The sequence below is a fragment of the Leptodactylus fuscus genome, chromosome 6 (assembly GCF_031893055.1).
Source record: "Leptodactylus fuscus isolate aLepFus1 chromosome 6, aLepFus1.hap2, whole genome shotgun sequence".
Taxonomy (NCBI): domain Eukaryota; kingdom Metazoa; phylum Chordata; class Amphibia; order Anura; family Leptodactylidae; genus Leptodactylus; species Leptodactylus fuscus.
The window spans coordinates 145223774-145246772 of record NC_134270.1 but is presented as its reverse complement, the minus strand read 5'-3'; the positions used below and the strand labels follow the sequence as shown (position 1 = coordinate 145246772).

The window sequence follows — 22999 nt, the reverse complement described above, 5'->3', positions numbered from 1 at the left end:
TATATTTTGAAAGGGCGGATCTCTGGCTTTAAAACGCTTCTCTCGGATTTTCGATTGGGCGCATATTACCGGAGCAGACAGTACCGGCGCGCACCTACCTGCCACGCCGGGGCCTTTGGGGCTACAGGGTTGATCGACCCCTCGTTGGAAAGGTCTCGATCTCTACTTTTCAACGAAACTAGAATCCGGTCGATCGGATGTAAGGAGGCGGAGCTACGTCTCCCGGAAGAGAGGCAACTTTAAAGCGCAAATGGCTATCAAATGGGGTGAAATAGGCCCACTTTGGGAGGCCGCAGCTCCTCCAAATCAGGTCCGAGAAGCACAATTCTGGTATATTTTGAAAGGGCGGATCTCTGGCTTTAAAACGCTTCTCTCGGATTTTCGATTGGGCGCATATTACCGGAGCAGACAGTACCGGCGCGCACCTACTCGCCACGCCGGGGCCTTTGGGGCTACAGGGTTGATCGACCCCTCATTGGAAAGGTCTCGATCTCTACTTTTCAAGGAAACTGGAATCCGGTCGATCGGATGTAAGGAGGCGGAGCTACGTCCCCGGAAGAGAGGCAACTTTAAAGCGCAAATGGCTATCAAATGGGGTGAAATAGGCCCACTTTGGGAGGCCGCAGCTCCTCCAAATCAGGTCCGAGAAGCACAATTCTGGTATATTTTTAAAGGGCGGATCTCTGGCTTTAAAACGCTTCTCTCGGATTTTCGATTGGGCGCATATTACCGGAGCAGACAGTACCGGCGCGCACCTACCCGCCACGCCGGGGCCTTTGGGGCTACAGGGTTGATCGACCCCTCATTGGAAAGGTCTCGATCTCTACTTTTCAAGGAAACTGGAATCCGGTCGATCGGATGTAAGGAGGCGGAGCTACGTCTCCCGGAAGAGAGGCAACTTTAAAGCGCAAATGGCTATCAAATGGGGTGAAATAGGCCCACTTTGGGAGGCCGCAGCTCCTCCAAATCAGGTCCGAGAAGCACAATTCTGGTATATTTTGAAAGGGCGGATCTCTGGCTTTAAAACTCTTCTCTCGGATTTTCGATTGGGCGCATATTACCGGAGCAGACAGTACCGGCGCGCACCTACCCGCCACGCCGGGGCCTTTGGGGCTACAGGGTTGATCGACCCCTCGTTGGAAAGGTCTCGATCTCTACTTTTCAAGGAAACTGGAATCCGGTCGATCGGATGTAAGGAGGCGGAGCTACGTCTCCCGGAAGAGAGGCAACTTTAAAGCGCAAATGGCTATCAAATGGGGTGAAATAGGCCCACTTTGGGAGGCCGCAGCTCCTCCAAATCAGGTCCGAGAAGCACAATTCTGGTATATTTTGAAAGGGCGGATCTCTGGCTTTAAAACGCTTCTCTCGGATTTTCGATTGGGCGCATATTACCGGAGCAGACAGTACCGGCGCGCACCTACCCGCCACGCCGGGGCCTTTGGGGCTACAGGGTTGATCGACCCCTCTTTGGAAAGGTCTCGATCTCTACTTTTCAAGGAAACTGGAATCCGGTCGATCGGATGTAAGGAGGCGGAGCTAAGTCTCCCGGAAGAGAGGCAACTTTAAAGCGCAAATGGCTATCAAATGGGGTGAAATAGGCCCACTTTGGGAGGCCGCAGCTCCTCCAAATCAGGTCCGAGAAGCACAATTCTGGTATATTTTGAAAGGGCGGATCTCTGGCTTTAAAACGCTTCTCTCGGATTTTCGATTGGGCGCATATTACCGGAGCAGACAGTACCGGCGCGCACCTACCCGCCACGCCGGGGCCTTTGGGGCTACAGGGTTGATCGACCCCTCGTTGGAAAGGTCTCGATCTCTACTTTTCAAGGAAACTGGAATCCGGTCGATCGGATGTAAGGAGGCGGAGCTACGTCTCCCGGAAGAGAGGCAACTTTAAAGCACAAATGGCTATCAAATGGGGTGAAATAGGCCCACTTTGGGAGGCCGCAGCTCCTCCAAATCAGGTCCGAGAAGCACAATTCTGGTATATTTTGAAAGGGCGGATCTCTGGCTTTAAAACGATTCTCTCGGATTTTCGATTGGGCGCATATTACCGGAGCAGACAGTACCGGCGCGCACCTACCCGCCACGCCGGGGCCTTTGGGGCTACAGGTTTGATCGACCCCTCGTTGGAAAGGTCTCGATCTCTACTTTTCAAGGAAACTGGAATCCGGTCGATCGGATGTAAGGAGGCGGAGCTACGTCTCCCGGAAGAGAGGCAACTTTAAAGCGCAAATGGCTATCAAATGGGGTGAAATAGGCCCACTTTGGGAGGCCGCAGCTCCTCCAAATCAGGTCCGAGAAGCACAATTCTGGTATATTTTGAAAGGGCGGATCTCTGGCTTTAAAACGCTTCTCTCAGATTTTCGATTGGGCGCATATTACCGGAGCAGACAGTACCGGCGCGCACCTACCCGCCACGCCGGGGCCTTTGGGGCTACAGGGTTGATCGACCCCTCGTTGGAAAGGTCTCGATCTCTACTTTTCAAGGAAACTGGAATCCGGTCGATCGGATGTAAGGAGGCGGAGCTACGTCTCCCGGAAGAGAGGCAACTTTAAAGCGCAAATGGCTATCAAATGGGGTGAAATAGGCCCACTTTGGGAGGCCGCAGCTCCTCCAAATCAGGTCCGAGAAGCACAATTCTGGTATATTTTGAAAGGGCGGATCTCTGGCTTTAAAACGCTTCTCTCGGATTTTCGATTGGGCGCATATTACCGGAGCAGACAGTACCGGCGCGCACCTACCCGCCACGCCGGGGCCTTTGGGGCTACAGGGTTGATCGACCCCTCGTTGGAAAGGTCTCGATCTCTACTTTTCAAGGAAACTGGAATCCGGTCGATCGGATGTAAGGAGGCGGAGCTACGTCTCCCGGAAGAGAGGCAACTTTAAAGCGCAAATGGCTATCAAATGGGGTGAAATAGGCCCACTTTGGGAGGCCGCAGCTCCTCCAAATCAGGTCCGAGAAGCACAATTCTGGTATATTTTGAAAGGGCGGATCTCTGGCTTTAAAACGCTTCTCTCGGATTTTCGATTGGGCGCATATTACCGGAGCAGACAGTACCGGCGCGCACCTACCCGCCACGCCGGGACCTTTGGGGCTACAGGGTTGATCGACCCCTCGTTGGAAAGGTCTCGATCTCTACTTTTCAAGGAAACTGGAATCCGGTCGATCGGATGTAAGGAGGCGGAGCTACGTCTCCCGGAAGAGAGGTAACTTTAAAGCGCAAATGGCTATCAAATGGGGTGAAATAGGCCCACTTTGGGAGGCTGCAGCTCCTCCAAATCAGGTCCGAGAAGCACAATTCTGGTATATTTTGAAAGGGCGGATCTCTGGCTTTAAAACACTTCTCTCGGATTTTCGATTGGGCGCATATTACCGGAGCAGACAGTACCGGCGCGCACCTACCCGCCACGCCGGGGCCTTTGGGGCTACAGGGTTGATCGACCCCTCGTTGGAAAGGTCTCGATCTCTACTTTTCAAGGAAACTGGAATCCGGTCGATCGGATGTAAGGAGGCGGAGCTAAGTCTCCCGGAAGAGAGGCAACTTTAAAGCGCAAATGGCTATCAAATGGGGTGAAATAGGCCCACTTTGGGAGGCCGCAGCTCCTCCAAATCAGGTCCGAGAAGCACAATTCTGGTATATTTTGAAAGGGCGGATCTCTGGCTTTAAAACGCTTCTCTCGGATTTTCGATTGGGCGCATATTACCGGAGCAGACAGTACCGGCGCGCACCTACCCGCCACGCCGGGGCCTTTGGGGCTACAGGGTTGATCGACCCCTCGTTGGAAAGGTCTCGATCTCTACTTTTCAAGGAAACTGGAATCCGGTCGATCGGATGTAAGGAGGCGGAGCTAAGTCTCCCGGAAGAGAGGCAACTTTAAAGCGCAAATGGCTATCAAATGGGGTGAAATAGGCCCACTTTGGGAGGCCGCAGCTCCTCCAAATCAGGTCCGAGAAGCACAATTCTGGTATATTTTGAAAGGGCGGATCTCTGGCTTTAAAACGCTTCTCTCGGATTTTCGATTGGGCGCATATTACCGGAGCAGACAGTACCGGCGCGCACCTACCCGCCACGCCGGGGCCTTTGGGGCAACAGGGTAGATCGACCCCTCGTTGGAAAGGTCTCGATCTCTACTTTTCAAGGAAACTGGAATCCGGTCGATCGGATGTACGGAGGCAGAGCTACGTCTCCCGGAAGAGAGGCAACTTTAAAGCGCAAATGGCGATCAAATGGGGTGAAATAGGCCCACTTTGGGAGGCCGCAGCTCCTCCAAATCAGGTCCGAGAAGCACAATTCTGGTATATTTTGAAAGGGCGGATCTCTGGCTTTAAAACGCTTCTCTTGGATTTTCGATTGGGCGCATTTTACCGGAGCAGACAGTACCGGCGCGCACCTACCCGCCACGCCGGGGCCTTTGGGGCTACAGGGTTGATCGACCTCTCGTTGGAAAGCTCTAGATCTCTACTTTTCAAGGAAACCGGAATCCAGTCGATCAGATGTAAGGAGGCGGAGCTATGTCTCCCGGAAGAGAGGCAGCTTTAAAGCGCGAATGGCTATCAAATGGGGTGAAATAGGCCCTCTTTGGGAGGCCGCAGCTCCTCCAAATCTGGTCCGAGAAGCACAATTCTGGTATATTTTGAAAGGGCGGATCTCTGGCTTTAAAACGCTTCTCTTGGATTTTCGATTGGGCGCATTTTACCGGAGCAGACAGTACCGGCGCGCACCTACCCGCCACGCCGGGGCCTTTGGGGCTACAGGGTTGATCGACCTCTCGTTGGAAAGCTCTAGATCTCTACTTTTCAAGGAAACTGGAATCCGGTCGATCGGATGTAAGGAGGCGGAGCTACGTCTCCCGGAAGAGAGGCAACTTTAAAGCGCAAATGGCTATCAAATGGGGTGAAATAGGCCCACTTTGGGAGGCCGCAGCTCCTCCAAATCAGGTCCGAGAAGCACAATTCTGGTATATTTTGAAAGGGCGGATCTCTGGCTTTAAAACGCTTCTCTCGGATTTTCGATTGGGCGCATATTACCGGAGCAGACAGTACCGGCGCGCACCTACCCGCCACGCCGGGGCCTTTGGGGCTACAGGGTTGATCGACCCCTCGTTGGAAAGGTCTCGATCTCTACTTTTCAAGGAAACTGGAATCCGGTCGATCGGATGTAAGGAGGCGGAGCTACGTCTCCCGGAAGAGAGGCAACTTTAAAGCGCAAATGGCTATCAAATGGGGTGAAATAGGCCCACTTTGGGAGGCCGCAGCTCCTCCAAATCAGGTCCGAGAAGCACAATTCTGGTATATTTTGAAAGGGCGGATCTCTGGCTTTAAAACGCTTCTCTCGGATTTTCGATTGGGCGCATATTACCGGAGCAGACAGTACCGGCGCGCACCTACCCGCCACGCCGGGACCTTTGGGGCTACAGGGTTGATCGACCCCTCGTTGGAAAGGTCTCGATCTCTACTTTTCAAGGAAACTGGAATCCGGTCGATCGGATGTAAGGAGGCGGAGCTACGTCTCCCGGAAGAGAGGTAACTTTAAAGCGCAAATGGCTATCAAATGGGGTGAAATAGGCCCACTTTGGGAGGCTGCAGCTCCTCCAAATCAGGTCCGAGAAGCACAATTCTGGTATATTTTGAAAGGGCGGATCTCTGGCTTTAAAACGCTTCTCTCGGATTTTCGATTGGGCGCATATTACCGGAGCAGACAGTACCGGCGCGCACCTACCCGCCACGCCGGGGCCTTTGGGGCTACAGGGTTGATCGACCCCTCGTTGGAAAGGTCTCGATCTCTACTTTTCAAGGAAACTGGAATCCGGTCGATCGGATGTAAGGAGGCGGAGCTAAGTCTCCCGGAAGAGAGGCAACTTTAAAGCGCAAATGGCTATCAAATGGGGTGAAATAGGCCCACTTTGGGAGGCCGCAGCTCCTCCAAATCAGGTCCGAGAAGCACAATTCTGGTATATTTTGAAAGGGCGGATCTCTGGCTTTAAAACGCTTCTCTCGGATTTTCGATTGGGCGCATATTACCGGAGCAGACAGTACCGGCGCGCACCTACCCGCCACGCCGGGGCCTTTGGGGCTACAGGGTTGATCGACCCCTCGTTGGAAAGGTCTCGATCTCTACTTTTCAAGGAAACTGGAATCCGGTCGATCGGATGTAAGGAGGCGGAGCTAAGTCTCCCGGAAGAGAGGCAACTTTAAAGCGCAAATGGCTATCAAATGGGGTGAAATAGGCCCACTTTGGGAGGCCGCAGCTCCTCCAAATCAGGTCCGAGAAGCACAATTCTGGTATATTTTGAAAGGGCGGATCTCTGGCTTTAAAACGCTTCTCTCGGATTTTCGATTGGGCGCATATTACCGGAGCAGACAGTACCGGCGCGCACCTACCCGCCACGCCGGGGCCTTTGGGGCAACAGGGTAGATCGACCCCTCGTTGGAAAGGTCTCGATCTCTACTTTTCAAGGAAACTGGAATCCGGTCGATCGGATGTAAGGAGGCAGAGCTAAGTCTCCCGGAAGAGAGGCAACTTTAAAGCGCAAATGGCGATCAAATGGGGTGAAATAGGCCCACTTTGGGAGGCCGCAGCTCCTCCAAATCAGGTCCGAGAAGCACAATTCTGGTATATTTTGAAAGGGCGGATCTCTGGCTTTAAAACGCTTCTCTTGGATTTTCGATTGGGCGCATTTTACCGGAGCAGACAGTACCGGCGCGCACCTACCCGCCACGCCGGGGCCTTTGGGGCTACAGGGTTGATCGACCTCTCGTTGGAAAGCTCTAGATCTCTACTTTTCAAGGAAACCGGAATCCAGTCGATCAGATGTAAGGAGGCGGAGCTATGTCTCCCGGAAGAGAGGCAGCTTTAAAGCGCGAATGGCTATCAAATGGGGTGAAATAGGCCCTCTTTGGGAGGCCGCAGCTCCTCCAAATCTGGTCCGAGAAGCACAATTCTGGTATATTTTGAAAGGGCGGATCTCTGGCTTTAAAACGCTTCTCTTGGATTTTCGATTGGGCGCATATTACCGGAGCAGACAGTACCGGCGCGCACCTACCCGCCACGCCGGGGCCTTTGGGGCTACAGGGTTGATCGAACCCTCATTGGAAAGGTCTCGATCTCTACTTTTCAAGGAAACTGGAATCCGGTCGATCGGATGTAAGGAGGCGGAGCTACGTCTCCCGGAAGAGAGGCAACTTCAAAGCGCAAATGGCTATCAAATGGGGTGAAATAGGCCCACTTTGGGAGGCCGCAGCTCCTCCAAATCAGGTCCGAGAAGCACAATTCTGGTATATTTTGAAAGGGCGGATCTCTGGCTTTAAAACTTTTCTCTCGGATTTTCGATTGGGCGCATATTACCGGAGCAGACAGTAACGGCGCGCACCTACCCGCAACACCGGGGCCTTTGGGGCTACAGGGTTGATCAACCCCTCATTGGAAAGCTCTCGATCTCTACTTTTCAAGGAAACTGGAATCCGGTCGATCGGATGTAAGGAGGCGGAGCTACGTCTCCCGGAAGAGAGGCAACTTTAAAGCGCAAATGGCTATCAAATGGGGTGAAATAGGCCCACTTTGGGAGGCCGCAGCTCCTCCAAATCAGGTCCGAGAAGCACAATTCTGGTATATTTTGAAAGGGCGGATCTCTGGCTTTAAACTGCTTCTCTCGGATTTTCGATTGGGCGCATATTACCGGAGCAGACAGTACCGGCGCGCACCTACCCGCCACGCCGGGGCCTTTGGGGCTACAGGGTTGATCGACCCCTCGTTGGAAAGGTCTCGATCTCTAATTTTCAAGGAAACTGGAATCCGGTCGATCGGATGTAAGGAGGCGAGGCTACGTCTCCCGGAAGAGAGGCAACTTTAAAGCGCAAATGGCTATCAAATGGGGTGAAATAGGCCCACTTTCGGAGGCCGCAGCTCCTCTAAATCAGGTCCGAGAAGCACAATTCTGGTATATTTTGAAAGGGCGGATCTCTGGCTTTAAAACGCTTCTCTCAGATTTTCGATTGGGCGCATATTACCGGAGCAGACAGTACCGGCGCGCACCTACCCGCCACGCCAGGGCCTTTGGGGCTACAGGGTTGATCGACCCCTCGTTGGAAAGGTCTCGATCTCTACTTTTCAAGGAAACCGGAATCCAGTCGATCGGATGTAAGGAGGCGGAGCTACATCTCCCGAAAGAGAGGCAACTTTAAAGCGCGAATGGCTTTCAAATGGGGTGAAATAGGCCCACTTTGGGAGGCCGCAGCTCCTCTAAATCAGGTCCGAGAAGCACAATTCTGGTATATTTTGAAAGGGCGGATCTCTGGCTTTAAAACGCTTCTCTCGGATATTCGATTAAGCGCATAGTACCGGAGCAGACAGTACCAGTGCGCACCTACCCGCCACGCCGGGGCCTTTGGGGCTACAGGGTTGATCGACCCCTCATTGGAAAGGTCTCGATCTCTACTTTTCAAGGAAACTGGAATCCGGTCGATCGGATGTAAGGAGGCGAGGCTACGTCTCCCGGAAGAGAGGCAACTTTAAAGCGCAAATGGCTATCAAATGGGGTGAAATAGGCCCACTTTGGGAGGCCGCAGCTCCTCCAAATCAGGTCCGAGAAGCACAATTCTGGTATATTTTGAAAGGGCGGATCTCTGGCTTTAAAACGCTTCTCTCGGATTTTCGATTGGGCGCATATTACCGGAGCAGACAGTACCGGCGCGCACCTACCCGCAACACCGGGGCCTTTGGGGCTACAGGGTTGATCAACCCCTCGTTGGAAAGGTCTCGATCTCTACTTTTCAAGGAAACTGGAATCCGGTCGATCGGATGTAAGGAGGCGGAGCTACGTCTCCCGGAAGAGAGGCAACTTTAAAGCGCAAATGGCTATCAAATGGGGTGAAATAGGCCCACTTTGGGAGGCCGCAGCTCCTCCAAATCAGGTCCGAGAAGCACAATTCTGGTATATTTTGAAAGGGCGGATCTCTGGCTTTAAAACGTTTCTCTCGGATTTTCGATTGGGCGCATATTACCGGAGCAGACAGTACCGGCGCGCACCTACCCGCCACGCCGGGGCCTTGGGACTACAGGGTAGATCGACCCCTCGTTGGAAAGGTCTCGATCTCTACTTTTCAAGGAAACTGGAATCCGGTCGATCGGATGTACGGAGGCAGAGCTACGTCTCCCGGAAGAGAGGCAACTTTAAAGCGCAAATGGCGATCAAATGGGGTGAAATAGGCCCACTTTGGGAGGCCGCAGCTCCTCCAAATCAGGTCCGAGAAGCACAATTCTGGTATATTTTGAAAGGGCGGATCTCTGGCTTTAAACTGCTTCTCTCGGATTTTCGATTGGGCGCATATTACCGGAGCAGACAGTACCGGCGCGCACCTACCCGCCACGCCGGGGCCTTTGGGGCTACAGGGTTGATCGACCCCTTGTTGGAAAGGTCTCGATCTCTAATTTTCAAGGAAACTGGAATCCGGTCGATCGGATGTAAGGAGACGAGGCTACGTCTCCCGGAAGAGAGGCAACTTTAAAGCGCAAATGGCTATCAAATGGGGTGAAATAGGCCCACTTTCGGAGGCCGCAGCTCCTCTAAATCAGGTCCGAGAAGCACAATTCTGGTATATTTTGAAAGGGCGGATCTCTGGCTTTAAAACGCTTCTCTCGGATTTTCGATTGGGCGCATATTACCGGAGCAGACAGTACCGGCGCGCACCTACCCGCCACGCCAGGGCCTTTGGGGCTACAGGGTTGATCGACCCCTCGTTGGAAAGGTCTCGATCTCTACTTTTCAAGGAAACCGGAATCCAGTCGATCGGATGTAAGGAGGCGGAGCTACATCTCCCGAAAGAGAGGCAACTTTAAAGCGCGAATGGCTTTCAAATGGGGTGAAATAGGCCCACTTTGGGAGGCCGCAGCTCCTCTAAATCAGGTCCGAGAAGCACAATTCTGGTATATTTTGAAAGGGCGGATCTCTGGCTTTAAAACGCTTCTCTTGGATTTTCGATTGGGCGCATATTACCGGAGCAGACAGTACCGGCGCGCACCTACCCGCCACGCCGGGGCCTTTGGGGCTACAGGGTTGATCGACCCCTCATTGGAAAGGTCTCGATCTCTACTTTTCAAGGAAACTGGAATCCGGTCGATCGGATGTAAGGAGGCGGAGCTACGTCTCCCGGAAGAGAGGCAACTTCAAAGCGCAAATGGCTATCAAATGGGGTGAAATAGGCCCACTTTGGGAGGCCGCAGCTCCTCCAAATCAGGTCCGAGAAGCACAATTCTGGTATATTTTGAAAGGGCGGATCTCTGGCTTTAAAACGTTTCTCTCGGATTTTCGATTGGGCGCATATTACCGGAGCAGACAGTACCGGCGCGCACCTACCCGCAACACCGGGGCCTTTGGGGCTACAGGGTTGATCAACCCCTCGTTGGAAAGGTCTCGATCTCTACTTTTCAAGGAAACTGGAATCCGGTCGATCGGATGTAAGGAGGCGGAGCTACGTCTCCCGGAAGAGAGGCAACTTTAAAGCGCAAATGGCTATCAAATGGGGTGAAATAGGCCCACTTTGGGAGGCCGCAGCTCCTCCAAATCAGGTCCGAGAAGCACAATTCTGGTATATTTTGAAAGGGCGGATCTCTGGCTTTAAAACGTTTCTCTCGGATTTTCGATTGGGCGCATATTACCGGAGCAGACAGTACCGGCGCGCACCTACCCGCCACGCCGGGGCCTTTGGGGCTACAGGGTAGATCGACCCCTCATTGGAAAGGTCTTGATCTCTACTTTTCAAGGAAACTGGAATCCGGTCGATCGGATGTAAGGAGGCGGAGCTACGTCTCCCGGAAGAGAGGCAACTTTAAAGCGCAAATGGCTATCAAATGGGGTGAAATAGGCCCACTTTGGGAGGCCGCAGCTCCTCCAAATCAGGTCCGAGAAGCACAATTCTGGTATATTTTGAAAGGGCGGATCTCTGGCTTTAAAACGTTTCTCTCGGATTTTCGATTGGGCGCATATTACCGGAGCAGACAGTACCGGCGCGCACCTACCCGCCACGCCGGGGCCTTTGGGGCTACAGGGTAGATCGACCCCTCGTTGGAAAGGTCTCGATCTCTACTTTTCAAGGAAACTGGAATCCGGTCGATCGGATGTACGGAGGCAGAGCTACGTCTCCCGGAAGAGAGGCAACTTTAAAGCGCAAATGGCGATCAAATGGGGTGAAATAGGCCCACTTTGGGAGGCCGCAGCTCCTCCAAATCAGGTCCGAGAAGCACAATTCTGGTATATTTTGAAAGGGCGGATCTCTGGCTTTAAACTGCTTCTCTCGGATTTTCGATTGGGCGCATATTACCGGAGCAGACAGTACCGGCGCGCACCTACCCGCCACGCCGGGGCCTTTGGGGCTACAGGGTTGATCGACCCCTCGTTGGAAAGGTCTCGATCTCTAATTTTCAAGGAAACTGGAATCCGGTCGATCGGATGTAAGGAGGCGAGGCTACGTCTCCCGGAAGAGAGGCAACTTTAAAGCGCAAATGGCTATCAAATGGGGTGAAATAGGCCCACTTTCGGAGGCCGCAGCTCCTCTAAATCAGGTCCGAGAAGCACAATTCTGGTATATTTTGAAAGGGCGGATCTCTGGCTTTAAAACGCTTCTCTCGGATTTTCGATTGGGCGCATATTACCGGAGCAGACAGTACCGGCGCGCACCTACCCGCCACGCCAGGGCCTTTGGGGCTACAGGGTTGATCGACCCCTCGTTGGAAAGGTCTCGATCTCTACTTTTCAAGGAAACCGGAATCCAGTCGATCGGATGTAAGGAGGCGGAGCTACATCTCCCGAAAGAGAGGCAACTTTAAAGCGCGAATGGCTTTCAAATGGGGTGAAATAGGCCCACTTTGGGAGGCCGCAGCTCCTCTAAATCAGGTCGGAGAAGCACAATTCTGGTATATTTTGAAAGGGCGGATCTCTGGCTTTAAAACGCTTCTCTCGGATATTCGATTAAGCGCATAGTACCGGAGCAGACAGTACCAGTGCGCACCTACCCGCCACGCCGGGGCCTTTGGGGCTACAGGGTTGATCGACCTCTCGTTGGAAAGCTCTAGATCTCTACTTTTCAAGGAAACCGGAATCCAGTCGATCAGATGTAAGGAGGCGGAGCTATGTCTCCCGGAAGAGAGGCAGCTTTAAAGCGCGAATGGCTATCAAATGGGGTGAAATAGGCCCTCTTTGGGAGGCCGCAGCTCCTCCAAATCTGGTCCGAGAAGCACAATTCTGGTATATTTTGAAAGGGCGGATCTCTGGCTTTAAAACGCTTCTCTTGGATTTTCGATTGGGCGCATATTACCGGAGCAGACAGTACCAGCGCGCACCTACCCGCCACGTCGGGGCCTTTGGGGCTACAGGGTTGATCGACCCCTCATTGGAAAGGTCTCGATCTCTACTTTTCAAGGAAACTGGAATCCGGTCGATCGGATGTAAGGAGGCGGAGCTACGTCTCCCGGAAGAGAGGCAACGTCAAAGCGCAAATGGCTATCAAATGGGGTGAAATAGGCCCACTTTGGGAGGCCGCAGCTCCTCCAAATCAGGTCCGAGAAGCACAATTCTGGTATATTTTGAAAGGGCGGATCTCTGGCTTTAAAACGCTTCTCTCGGATTTTCGATTGGGCGCATATTACCAGAGCAGACAGTATTGGCGCGCACCTACCCGCCACGCAGGGGCCTTTGGGGCTACAGGGTTGATCGACCCCTCATTGGAAAGGTCTCGATCTCTACTTTTCAACGAAACTGGAATCCGGTCGATCGGATGTAAGGAGGCGGAGCTACGTCTCCCGGAAGAGAGGCAACTTTAAAGCGCAAATGGCTATCAAATGGGGTGAAATAGGCCCACTTTGGGAGGCCGCAGCTCCTCCAAATCAGGTCCGAGAAGCACAATTCTGGTATATTTTGAAAGGGCGGATCTCTGGCTTTAAAACGCTTCTCTCGGATTTTCGATTGGGCGCATATTACCGGAGCAGACAGTACCGGCGCGCACCTACCCGCCACGCCGGGGCCTTTGGGGCTACAGGGTTGATCGACCCCTCGTTGGAAAGGTCTCGATCTCTAATTTTCAAGGAAACTGGAATCCAGTCGATCGGATGTAAGGAGTCGAGGCTACGTCTCCCGGAAGAGAGGCAACTTCAAAGCGCAAATGGCTATCAAATGGGGTGAAATAGGCCCACTTTGGGAGGCCGCAGCTCCTCCAAATCAGGTCCGAGAAGCACAATTCTGGTATATTTTGAAAGGGCGGATCTCTGGCTTTAAAACGCTTCTCTTGGATTTTCGATTGGGCGCATATTACCGGAGCAGACAGTACCGGCGCGCACCTACCCGCCACGTCGGGGCCTTGGGGCTACAGGGTTGATCGACCCCTCATTGCAAAGGTCTCGATCTCTACTTTTCAAGGAAACTGGAATCCGGTCGATCGGATGTAAGGAGGCGGAGCTACGTCTCCCGGAAGAGAGGCAACTTCAAAGCGCAAATGGCTATCAAATGGGGTGAAATAGGCCCACTTTGGGAGGCCGCAGCTCCTCCAAATCAGGTCCGAGAAGCACAATTCTGGTATATTTTGAAAGGGCGGATCTCTGGCTTTAAAACGCTTCTCTCGGATTTTCGATTGGGCGCATATTACCAGAGCAGACAGTACCGGCGCGCACCTACCCGCCACGCCGGGGCCTTTGGGGCTACAGGGTTGATCGACCCCTCATTGGAAAGGTCTCGATCTCTACTTTTCAACGAAACTGGAATCCGGTCGATCGGATGTAAGGAGGCGGAGCTACGTCTCCCGGAAGAGAGGCAACTTTAAAGCGCAAATGGCTATCAAATGGGGTGAAATAGGCCCACTTTGGGAGGCCGCAGCTCCTCCAAATCAGGTCCGAGAAGCACAATTCTGGTATATTTTGAAAGGGCGGATCTCTGGCTTTAAAACGCTTCTCTCGGATTTTCGATTGGGCGCATATTACCGGAGCAGACAGTACCGGCGCGCACCTACCCGCCACGCCGGGGCCTTTGGGGCTACAGGGTTGATCGACCCCTCGTTGGAAAGGTCTCGATCTCTACTTTTCAAGGAAACCGGAATCCGGTCGATCGGATGTAAGCAGGCGGAGCTACATCTCCCGAAAGAGAGGCAACTTTAAAGCGCGAATGGCTTTCAAATGGGGTGAAATAGGCCCACTTTGGGAGGCCGCAGCTCCTCTAAATCAGGTCCGAGAAGCACAATTCTGGTATATTTTGAAAGGGCGGATCTCTGGCTTTAAAACGCTTCTCTCGGATATTCGATTAAGCGCATAGTACCAGAGCAGACAGTACCAGTGCGCACCTACCCGCCACGCCGGGGCCTTTGGGGCTACAGGGTTGATCGACCTCTCGTTGGAAAGCTCTAGATCTCTACTTTTCAAGGAAACCGGAATCCAGTCGATCGGATGTAAGGTGGCGGAGCTATGTCTCCCGGAAGAGAGGCAGCTTTAAAGCGCGAATGGCTATCAAATGGGGTGAAATAGGCCCACTTTGGGAGGCCGCAGCTCCTCCAAATCAGGTCCGAGTAGCACAATTCTGGTATATTTTGAAAGGGCGGATCTCTGGCTTTAAAACGCTTCTCTCGGATTTTCGATTGGGCGCATATTACCGGAGCAGACAGTACCGGCGCGCACCTACCTGCCACGCCGGGGCCTTTGGGGCTACAGGGTTGATTGACCCCTCGTTGGAAAGCTCTCGATCTCTACTTTTCAAGGAAACTAGAATCCGGTCGATCGGATGTAAGGAGGCGGAGCTACGTCTCCCGGAAGAGAGGCAACTTTAAAACGCAAATGGCTATCAAAAGGGGTGAAATAGGCCCAATTTGGGAGGCCGCAGCTCCTCCAAATCAGGTCCGAGAAGCACAATTCTGGTATATTTTGAAAGGGCGGATCTCTGGCTTTAAAACACTTCTCTCGGATTTTCGATTGGGCACATATTACCCGGTCCCAGCCTCAACTACATTCAGCCAGTGTGCCGTGATTGAGATGTAGCGTCCCTGGCCGCATGCACTTGTCCACGTGTCGGTGGTCAAGTGGAACTTTTGTGCAAAGCGTGGAACTGTTGTGCAAAGCCCAGAACTTAGGTCCCGCCTGATGTTATGGGACACACGCTGGTGCAAGGCTCAACTCACCCTAAGGGCCAAAAACACTGCTGGTGCAAGGCTCTACTCATGCCAAGGGCCTCAATCTCTGCTGGTAGCTCAGCTTAAGGTCCTGTAACTTTGTTTGGAAGGGCTCACGTTAAGGGCTAGAAAAGTGAATTTTGGAAGGTCTTACCACATCACACACACACACACACACACACAACTTGTAAGCTGACAGTTGGGGGAAGAATGACGAAAAGAAACCAACCACCACCCAACATGGGGCTCGAACACCACAAACCTAAGATTAAGAGTCTCATGCTCTACTGATTGAGCTAGCCGGGCTCGGCGTGACTGCAGTTTGGGGCTATTCAGAAGGATAGAGATGGCATCGGTGGCCAACCTCCCAGTCCAGCCCCTGAGTCTGGCAGGAGCCGTTAGCATCAAAGTGGATCTCGTCAAGCATTGGTGGTTAAGTGGTAGAATTCTTGCCTGCCACGCAGGAGGCCCGGGTTTGATTCCTGGCCAATGCAATGTTCCTCATTTTGATGTTTCGCCTGTTCTTCGAAAAGGGTAGCCATTGTTCTATTGCTCCTTCACTAACTCCTTCCTAGTAAAATTGCATTCTGGATGCCAATGGCCATGTTAGCTGTTTGTCAAGGAGAGAAGTGAAATTATGCGTTGGTTTCCACGCCTCTTGGGCCTTCCATTGAAAGGTTGTTTACTTTTATTGCTCTATTCAAGGTCTCTATGTTTTGTTGATTTTTTTGTCTGTTCAGGAAGGGAAGAGGACTTGTAAGCTGACAGTTGGGGGAAGAATGACAAAAAGAAACCAACCAACGCCCAACATGAGGCTCGAACCCACGACCTTGAGATTAAGAGTCTCATGCTCTACCGACTGAGATAGCCTGGCTCGGTGTGACTCCATTTGGGGCTATTCAGAAGGATAGAGATGGCATCGGTGGCCAACCTCCCAGTCCGGCCCCTGAGTCCGGCAGGAGCCGTTAGCATCAAAGTGGAACTTGTCAAGCATTGGTGGTTCAGTGGTAGAATTCTCGCCTGCCACGCGGGAGGCCCGGGTTCGATTCCTGGCCAATGCAACCTTCTATATTTTGTTGTTTGGCCTGTTCTTCGAAATGGGTTGCTTTGGTTCTATTGCTCCTTGACTAACTCCTTCCTAGTAAAATTGTATTCTGGATGCAAATGGCCATGTTAGCTGTTTGTCAGAGGGAGGAGTGAAATTATGTGTTGGTTTCCACGCCTCTTGGGCCTTCCATTGAAAGGTTGTTTACTTTTATTGCTCTATTCAAGATCTCTATGTTTTGTTGATTTTTTTGTCTGTTCAGGATGGGAAGAGGACTTGTAAGCTGACAGTTGGGGGAAGAATGACGAAAAGAAACCAACCCCCGCCCAACGTGGGGCTCGAACCCACGACCCTGAGCATAATCATCTCACGCACTACCGACTGAGCTAGCCTGGCTCGGTGAGACTGCTGTTTGGGGCTATTCAGAAGGATAGAGATGGCATTGGTGGCCAACCTCCCAGTCCGGCCCCTGAGTTGGGTAGGAGTCGTTAGCATCAAAGTGGAATTTGTCGAGGGGAAGAGAGGGGAAGAGAGGGGAAGAGAGGGGAAGAGAGGGGAAGAGAGGGGAAGAGAGGGGAAGAGAGGGGAAGAGGATTTTTACAAAACTGACACAAACAGCGAAGGTGACTATATTTCTTCATTACTTTGGTCAGTCATTTCTAGGTTTAGTGTTCCTTTAAGCATCCTATAGAGTCATCTTCAGATCTGATTTATTCTTTTAGTAGCATATATACATAGCCATAGCCATGTGCATAGCCATTGATCTAATGCCACGCCAGTGGTTTATAGGGTCAAGTAGAAGAGCTGTGAAGGTATTGGACATGAATCTCATGACTCCACACACACCAATATGGAGTGGTCCATTCAGTCTGAGGGCGTGGATGTGTTTGAGCAGTAGCAGTGCCCGATGGCTGTTCCTTCTTGGCAGTATAATGATTAGTCTAAAACTAGACCATGGGGGTCAGATATTCACTTATAGGGTTGTCCAAAATTTGCACTAGCCCGTGCCTGGCCCACGTGTTCAATGTAGTGGTGCAACGATTTTTAAAAACATACCCCAAATTAGCAGAGGTAAGGGTGAAAGTGCAGCACTTGGACACCCACTTTCCCAAGTCTACAGTACCTGGAGCTAGCCGCAATACACTCCAGCAAGGCCTACATCTGCCTGAAGCACCTACTGTTGTGCGAGGTCACCACACGCTCAAACCCTAGATACCGTATGTTGAGCAGGGTGTGTGAGCAGCAGAGACCTTTGATGGAGTTCCATCTACAAAACCCAGGGGTTCCTCAAAGTCAGCTCCCTCAGTTTCTGCACCATGAGTTTCCAGGGGTGGCAGAGTTATGGCTAGAGGTAGAGGCATGGATAGGGGTGATGTCTAGGGGCAAAAGCAGTGTGGATGTGGAGGCAAGATAAGCAGAAAAAACTGGGGGTACAAGCTGAGGCATGGACTGGGGTGATGTCTGGGGGCAAAAGCAGTGTGGATGTGGAGGCAAGCTAAGCAGCAAAAACTGGGGATACAAGCTGAGGCATGGGCTGGGGTGATGTCTAGGGACAAAAGCAGTGTGGATGTGGAGGCAAGCTAAGCAGGGAAAAAAGGTGGCTAGAGGCAAAGGGATGTCAAGAGGCAGCAAGGGCAAAGATGCAAAACTCTCCCCTGTTTCAAGAATTTTCCCTAGGTATGGGACACGTTAATGGCACCCCCTGGGCAAACTACCGTGGTGGACTTACTTGTCTCCCCACACAACATTCCTGGGAGGAGGGCTGAAACACCACCCTCCTCCTCCTCCTTCTCCTCCTCTGCCGTTAAGTGGACCCCAGCTACAAGCTGGAAATGCTGCAACACTGGTGTGGGGAGACGTCAGCAGGCCGTGCTGAAGCTGATCAGCTTGGGGGACAGACAGCACACTGCCTACAAAGTGAGTCATGCCATCCTCGATGAGACGGCAATGTGGTTTTGGCCACTGCACCTGGGCCCAGGCATGTTGTCATGTGTGATAATGGCCGTAACCTGGGATCGGCTCTGTAGCTTGGCAGCCCGCAACATGTTCCATGCCTGGGCCACGTTTTTAACTCATTGCTGCTAATCTTTTTAAAAAAGTACCCCAATGTTCCTGAGCTACTGGTGAAAGTGCGGCGCTTGTGCGGATAGTTTTGAAAGTCTATAGTTGCCGCCGCTAGCCTCTATGCACTCCTACAACGCCGGTATCTGCCAGAACAACGGCTGTTGTGCGACGTCTCCACACTGCTGGAACTAAACATATCATCTCTTGAGCAGAGTGTGTGAGCAGCACAGACCTTTGATGGAGTTCTAACTGCAAAACCCTAGGATTTGTCAAAGTCAGCTCCCTCAATTGCTCAACCATGAGTGGCCATGGGTGGCAGACTTAATGTGAAATCCTATCCCATCCATTGCAGTGGACACGAAACATTAGCATGCGCTCATCACAACTCCGGATATGGTAGCTGCGTTAAGCAGGGTGCAGGGTACAACACAGACCAGGCCCGAGCACCAGGAACAGGTGTTAGAAATACTGCAGCATCCGCCATTTCCTTCCAATTTTGTGGTTGTGGACCCGCCACCGACATTTGAGGATGATGAGACACAGTTGCCATCAGGGAAAGCTGTGGTCATGTGCGGTTTGCAGTAAGGGGACAGTGCGCAATTGGAAGAGGAGTTGGTGGATGACGAGGCCACCGACCCCACATGGACAGGGGTGATGTCTAGGGGCTAAAGCAGTGTAGATGTAGAGGGAAGCTAAATCAACAAAAAACCTGGGTAAAAGCAAAGGCATAAACTGGGGTGATGTTTAGGGGCTAAAGCAGTGTAGATGTGGAGGGAAGCTAATTCAACAAAAAAACAGGGTAGAAGCAGATGCATAAACTGGGGTGATGTTTAGGGGCGAAAGCAGTGTAGATGTGGAGGGAAGCTAAGCAGCAAAAACAGTGGGTAGAAGCAAAGGCATGCAAAACTCTACCCTGTTGGAAGACTTATTCCTAGGTCTGGGACACGTTAATGGCCCTCATGGACAAATTACTGCCACTCAGGGGCCTAGCGTCACAAGGAAGGACAAGTATAGTCATATGTTGTGGGAATACCTGGCCGACCCCAGCTCTGTCCTCTCCGATCCCTATGTGCTCTGTGCACTTATTTTCTCATCTTTTTTTCTGCACTTTACATCTCTTGCCTACTTCCTTTTGGATCTCAGAAGTGGTGGTCCACTTCAAGAAATGGTAACTTCAGTGCTGGAGTTGTCAAGACAGTGTAACGGGATTAGCTGAGGGATCGCTGTCTTAGCCACTTTTTGGCACAAAATTAAATTCCAAAGCCAAGTATGGTGCAAGTATATGATGCAAGGACACCTACAAATCTATCTCTGACACATTGGGCAGTTCACCCTCATGCACCCTTTTGGCCTGCACCATCATGCGCCTCTTCCGAGCCACTCCACATCTCCCAAGCTTTTCATTGCAGGCAGAAGTACAATACAACCCACCCCCATGCCCAAGCCTTTAACAGCCTCATCGATAAACTGCTGGCCCTGGAGATGTTGGTGTTTGTTTATGCTTCTGGATACCCAGGCCTTCCGTCAGTAGATGGCAGCTCGGGCACCTCCCTATGCTGGGCCTAGCCGTTACCACTTCTCTTGGTGTGCTGTCTCTGCCTTGCACCTGCATGTGTCCCATAACATCAGTCAGGCCCAGAGCTCTGCGCTTTGCTGCAAGGTCCACTTGACCACCGACATATGGACTTCGCCTGTGGTCAGGGATGCTACAGTGCTTATCTTTAAGGACAGGCAGGGTGAATGTGGTGGAGTCTGGTCCCCGGGTGCAAACTGGGGTGGCCTATCTCCTCTCCCAGGCCAAAATTCATGGCAGGAGTAGGCTGAAACCCTACTATGCTGCAACCTCCACCCCAGCTACTAGCGGCAAATGCTGTAACACTGGCGTGGGGAGATGTCAGCAGGCCGTGCTGAAGCTCATCAGCTTGGGGGACAGACAGCACAGTGCCTCCAAGGTCAGGGATGCCATCCTGGCTGAGATGGCAATGTTTTTTTCCCTGCTACACCTGGGGCCTGGCATTTTTGCGCCTGTGATAATGGCTGGAACCTGGCAGCAGATCTGGAGCTTGCCAGACTCAAACACGGTCCACACATGACCCACGTTTTCAACTTGTTGGTGCCATGTTTCTTTGAAACCTACACCGTTGTGCCTGATATACAGGTCAAAGTGGGGCCATTTTCGTAAGTGAGAACTAGCCTCTGCTAGGCAGAAAACATTTAGAGCACACTCCTCTCATCTTTGCACCGTTGGCTGGCGGAGGAAGACGAGGGGGATGGAGTGGCATCTGATGTCCCTGTCCCACACGAGGCTAGAGGGTGCACTTCAGTGCATCCCATTGCTTCACCACAAATGGTGTGAAGGGGAGTGGAAAATGGAGGAAATGGAGAGTGACCCTTACAGTTGGGGCCAGCAAAGGCATGCCAAGTAACACACTGGCACACATGGCTGACTTCATGTTGGGGTGCTTTTCAAGAGTCTAACGCATACTTCACATCATGGAGAACAAATAATACTGGATTTTTACAAGCCTCGAACCACGGTCTAGGTCTAATGTCTGTTCCTTTCTTATATTAGGGGAGAGGGAAAAAAAATTACTTAAGTGATGCGTTTAGCGTACATAGACTGACTATTAATGTGTATCCCACTTAGTGTTGTTAGGGTTACACACCGTCACAACCTGGCTAAAGCTTCAATAGCTGTTAATAAAGTCAACATAACTTTACAGTATCCAAAAAGACAGCTGGTACCAACAGAGAGCAAGACAAATGTCAACAAAAGCTGTGAGCTCTGAACACCCACAGTGACTTTGGCGTCATCATTATAAGGGAGCATTCATACAGTGTAACGTCCCGCGAGATTTGGCACGTGTACGCCGCGTGACCCTTTGCGTTCCGTACACGCTCCCATTGAGTTCACGGCCGCAAACTAGCGCAGCGCATACGCTGCCTGCTCCCATTGAACTCAATGGGAGCGTGTATGGCACGCAAAGGGTCACGCGGCGTACACGTGCCAAATCTCGCGGGACGTTACACCGTGTGAATGCTCCCTAAGGGAGCGGGTGGTAATAAATAACTTGGCAGTGCCTAAAACCCAACAAGCTTATACAACTATATTTACATTAAGATACACAAATGACACTTTTTAGTAGCATGTCATGAGACAAGCTGATAAGATCTTCCTTTGTGCAGTGCTATTTGAAAGTTAATAGCTGCCTTCATTTTAATTCTGGAGAAGGTGCAGACAGATTAGATTTAGAACATGTTGTCTTCATTGTCAAAATCCTCTATATAGGTAATGTGTTTTTCGGGCCGAGCTGTCTGGGAACGAGCTGGTGCAGCACTGACAACCTGGGTGAATATGGAAAGAGCCTGAGATGTAGGGTGAATGTATCCCCAAATTATTTGGGGAATTTCCACTCAGAAACTGGCACTATATGGCAGTAGCAAAAATTGTGGGTGCACGTAACCCCAATATATTCTTTGAATTCCCAGTCAGACAATGGCACTATATACCAGTAGCAAAAATTGTGGGTGCACGTAACCCCAATATATTCTTTGAATTCCCAGTCAGACAATGGCAGTATATACCAGTAGCAAAAATTGTGGGTGCACGTAACCCCAATATATTCTTTGAATTCCCAGTCAGACAATGGCAGTATATACCAGTAGCAAAAATTGTGGGTGCACGTAACCCCAATATAGTCTTTGAATTCCCAGTCAGACAATGGCAGTATATACCAGTAGCAAAAATTGTGGGTGCACGTAACCCCAATATATTCTTTGAATTCCCAGTCAGACAATGGCAGTATATACCAGTAGCAAAAATTGTGGGTGCACATAACCCCAATATAGTCTTTGAATTCCCAGTCAGACAATGGCAGTATATACCAGTAGCAAAAATTGTGGGTGCACGTAACCCCAATGTATTCTTTGAATTCCCAGTCAGAAAATGGCACTATATACCAGTAGCAAAAATTGTGGGTGCACGTAACCCCAATATATTCTTTGAATTCCCAGTCAGACAATGGCAGTATATACCAGTAGCAAAAATTGTGGGTGCACGTAACCCCAATGTATTCTTTGAATTCCCAGTCAGACAATGGCACTATATACCAGTAGCAAAAATTGTGGGTGCACGTAACCCCAATATATTCTTTGAATTCCCAGTCAGACAATGGCAGTATATACCAGTAGCAAAAATTGTGGGTGCACGTAACCCCAATATAGTCTTTGAATTCCCAGTCAGACAATGGCAGTATATACCAGTAGCAAAAATTGTGGGTGCACGTAACCCCAATATATTCTTTGAATTCCCAGTCAGACAATGGCAGTATATACCAGTAGCAAAAATTGTGGGTGCACATAACCCCAATATAGTCTTTGAATTCCCAGTCAGACAATGGCAGTATATACCAGTAGCAAAAATTGTGGGTGCACGTAACCCCAATGTATTCTTTGAATTCCCAGTCAGAAAATGGCACTATATACCAGTAGCAAAAATTGTGGGTGCACGTAACCCCAATATATTCTTTGAATTCCCAGTCAGACAATGGCAGTATATACCAGTAGCAAAAATTGTGGGTGCACGTAACCCCAATGTATTCTTTGAATTCCCAGTCAGAAAATGGCACTATATACCAGTAGCAAAAATTATGGGTGCACGTAACCCCAATATATTCTTTGAATTCCCAGTCAGACAATGGCAGTATATACCAGTAGCAAAAATTGTGGGTGCACGTAACCCCAATAT

The 22999-nt window shown here is 51.2% G+C and overlaps 1 long non-coding RNA gene and 1 other non-coding gene across 2 annotated transcripts in view; both read left to right on the top strand.

The window, feature by feature from the left end:
* LOC142208785 (uncharacterized) overlaps positions 1 to 22999 on the top strand; it is a 176942-nt gene that overhangs the window by 119253 nt on the left and 34690 nt on the right. The gene's annotated exons all lie outside the window — the stretch shown is intronic.
* On the top strand, positions 16134 to 16204 carry TRNAG-GCC (transfer RNA glycine (anticodon GCC)). Its single transcript has one exon. It is a non-coding gene; the product is annotated as a tRNA-Gly (tRNA).